The following is a 3,708-nucleotide window of genomic DNA, read 5'->3' as shown; positions in this document are numbered from 1 at the left end:
AATTTTTCTATTCTGTTCATATTAACTTCACTAGAGAAGAAGAAAAAAGAAACTTTTCTATTTTATTTTATTTAAATTGAAATGAAAAATAAAATAAAATAGCTTTGGAAATAGCTTTAGAGTATTTTCTATTTTCCATTTTCCATTTTCCATATAATAAATAGTACGTAGTAAGTAGTACGTATAAGAATAAGAATAAGAATAAGAATAAGAATAAGAATAAGAATAAGAATAAGAATAAGAATAAGAATAAGAATAAGAATAAGAATAAGAATAAGAATAAGCATAAGAATAAGAATAAGAATAAGAATAAGAATAAGAATAAGAATAAGAATAAGAATAAGAATAAGAATAAGAATAAGAATAAGAATAAGAATAAGAATAAAATAAGATAAGAATAAGAATAAGGATAAGGATAAGTACAGCCATAAGGATATATGTAAGGATTAGGATAAGCATTTGTCTAAGAATAAGAATAAGGACAACTATAAGGATAAGGATAAGGATTGGGATAAGAAATAGTTCAAGAATAAGAATAAGGATAAGGATAAGTACAGCCATAAGGATATATGTAAGGATTAGGATAAGCATTTGTCTAAGAATAAGAATAAGGACAACTATAAGGATAAGGATAAGGATTGGGATAAGAAATAGTTCAAGAATAAGAATAAGGATAAGGATAAGTACAGCCATAAGGATATATGTAAGGATTAGGATAAGCATTTGTCTAAGAATAAGAATAAGGACAACTATAAGGATAAGGATAAGGATTGGGATAAGAAATAGTTCAAGAATAAGAATAAGGATAAGGATAAGTACAGCCATAAGGATATATGTAAGGATAAGGATAAGCATTTGTCTAAGAATAAGAATAAGGAATAAGGAATAGAATAAGAAATAAGAATAAGAATAAGATAAGAATAGAATAGAATAAGAATTAAGAATAAGAATTAATAATAAGAATAATAATAAGAATAGAATAGAATGAATAAGAATAGAATAAGATAAGAATAGAATAAGAATAAGAATAAGAATAAGAATAAGATTAAAATACTGGTAGATGTAGATTTTTTGAAACACTTTCTTTGCCAACGACCATACCACGTTGAATACATCGGTTCTCGTCCGATCACCGAAATTAAGCAGCGTCGGGCGCGGTTAGTACTTAGATGGGGACCGCTTGGGAACACCGCGTGTTGTTGGCTCCACAACACTTTTTTACTTTTTTCCTTTTTTTTGCGGTTTTAATTTTTTTTTATTTTATTTTGTTACTAATAATATTTTTCTTTATATCACATATCTATTATTTATTTATATAAAATGCAATTATTTAACTAATTTCTGCTGTATACGTGTGTTCGCATCATTTTTAATTTTGAAATTGTAATCGTGTCGTATACGCTATGCACGTAAGCTCAAGTTTTGTTCAGTTCCATATAAAATGTACAATAGGCATGTATGCGAGTGCGAGTGCAAGTGTGAGTACGAGTGCCAGCGTGAATGAAAACCTTAAATGATAGAAAACTTTTCAAGTAAAATTACTAATTAAGAAGCTTTGCTTATATTCCTTGTCTTTATTGAATAAAATTTAATAAAACAACAATCTATTGATTGCGCCTATTTATTAGCACTAGCACTAGCACTAGCACTAGCACTAGCACTAGCACTAGCACTAGCACTAGCACTAGCACTAGCAGTAGCACTAGCACTAGCACTAGCAGTAGCACTAGCATTCATATGTTAAATTTTTTAATAAAAATATAAGTATGTATAATAATTTTATTCTTCCTTAAAGATTAAGTTAAAGTTAAAGTTAATGTTACAGGCAATAGTACTACATAATTAAGCATGTAAAATACAAACACGGATATGTTCAATAACAGTTTTAGTTTAATTTTTTTATTCTGTTCATATTAACTTCATAGAGAAGAAGAAAAAAGAAATTTTTCTATTTTATTTTAATTGAAATGAAAAATAAAATAAAATAGCTTTGGAAATAGCTTTAGAGTATTTTCTATTTTCCATTTTCCATTTTCCATATTATATATAGTACGTAGTAACTAGTACGTATAAGAATAAGAATAAGAATAAGAATAAGAATAAGAATAAGATTAAAATACTGGTAGATGTAGATTTTTTGAAACGCTTTCTTTGCCAACGACCATACCACGTTGAATACATCGGTTCTCGTCCGATCACCGAAATTAAGCAGCGTCGGGCGCGGTTAGTACTTAGATGGGGGACCGCTTGGGAACACCGCGTGTTGTTGGCTCCACAACACTTTTTTCCTTTTTTTTGCGGTTTTAATTTTTTTTTATTTTATTTTGTTACTAATAATATTTTTCTTTATATCACATATCTATTATTTATTTATATAAAATGCAATTATTTAACTAATTTCTGCTGTATACGTATATTCGCATCATTTTTAATTTTGAAATTGTAATCGTGTCGTATACGAAATGCACGTAAGCTCAAGATTTGTTCAGTTCCATATAAAATGTACAATAGGCATGCATGCGAGTGCGAGTGCAAGTGTGAGTACGAGTGCCAGCGTGAATGAAAACCTTAAATGATAGAAAACTTTTCAAGTAAAATTACTAATTAAGAAGCTTTGCTTATATTCCTTGTCCTTATTGAATAAAATTTAATAAAACAACAATCTATTGATTGCGCCTATTTATTAGCACTAGCACTAGCACTAGCACTAGCACTAGCACTAGCACTAGCACTAGCACTAGCACTAGCACTAGCAATAGCACTAGCACTAGCACTAGCACTAGCACTAGCACTAGCACTAGCACTAGCACTAGCACTAGCACTAGCACTAGCACTAGCACTAGCAGTAGCACTAGCACTAGCACTAGCAGTAGCACTAGCATTCATATGTTAAATTTTTTAATAAAAATATAAGTATGTATAAAATTTTATTCTTCCTTAAAGATTAAGTTAAAGTTAAAGTTAATATTGAAGTTAATATTACAGGCAATAGTACTACATAATTAAGCATGTAAAATACAAACACGGATATGTTCAATAACAGTTTTAGTTTAATTTTCCTATTCTGTTAATATTAACTTCACTAGAGAAGAAGAAAAGAACTTTCTATTTTTTATTTAAACTTGAATGGAAAATAAATAAAATAGCTTGGAAATTGCTTTAGAGTATTTTCTATTTTCCATTTTCCATTTTCCATATTATATATAGTACGTAGTAACTAGTACGTATAAGAATAAGAATAAGAATAAGAATAAGAATAAGAATAAGAATAAGATTAAAATACTGGTAGATGTAGATTTTTTGAAACGCTTTCTTTGCCAACGACCATACCACGTTGAATACATCGGTTCTCGTCCGATCACCGAAATTAAGCAGCGTCGGGCGCGGTTAGTACTTAGATGGGGGACCGCTTGGGAACACCGCGTGTTGTTGGCTCCACAACACTTTTTTACTTTTTTCCTTTTTTTTGCGGTTTTAATTTTTTTTTATTTTATTTTGTTACTAATAATATTTTTCTTTATATCACATATCTATTATTTATTTATATAAAATGCAATTATTTAACTAATTTCTGCTGTATACGTATATTCGCATCATTTTTAATTTTGAAATTGTAATCGTGTCGTATACGAAATGCACGTAAGCTCAAGATTTGTTCAGTTCCATATAAAATGTACAATAGGCATGCATGCGAGTGCGAGTGCAAGT

General features: G+C 29.2%; 2 non-coding genes and 1 pseudogene across 2 annotated transcripts; all 3 read left to right on the top strand.

Annotated features, from left to right (window-relative positions):
- The first annotated feature begins 1,087 nt into the window (after positions 1-1,087).
- LOC119686665 lies at positions 1,088-1,205 on the top strand (annotated as a pseudogene).
- A 948-nt stretch (positions 1,206-2,153) lies between these two features.
- LOC119686513 lies at positions 2,154-2,272 on the top strand. The gene has a single exon (XR_005252942.1). It is a non-coding gene; the product is annotated as a 5S ribosomal RNA (ribosomal RNA).
- Positions 2,273-3,316: 1,044 nt separating this feature from the next.
- Positions 3,317-3,435, top strand: LOC119686690. Its single transcript, XR_005253064.1, has one exon. It is a non-coding gene; the product is annotated as a 5S ribosomal RNA (ribosomal RNA).
- The last annotated feature ends 273 nt before the right edge of the window (positions 3,436-3,708 follow it).

This window comes from Teleopsis dalmanni, chromosome 2 (assembly GCF_002237135.1).
Source record: "Teleopsis dalmanni isolate 2A chromosome 2, ASM223713v2, whole genome shotgun sequence".
Taxonomy (NCBI): domain Eukaryota; kingdom Metazoa; phylum Arthropoda; class Insecta; order Diptera; family Diopsidae; genus Teleopsis; species Teleopsis dalmanni.
The sequence above is the reverse complement of the archived record's forward strand: the minus strand, read 5'-3'. Positions and strand labels throughout refer to the sequence as shown.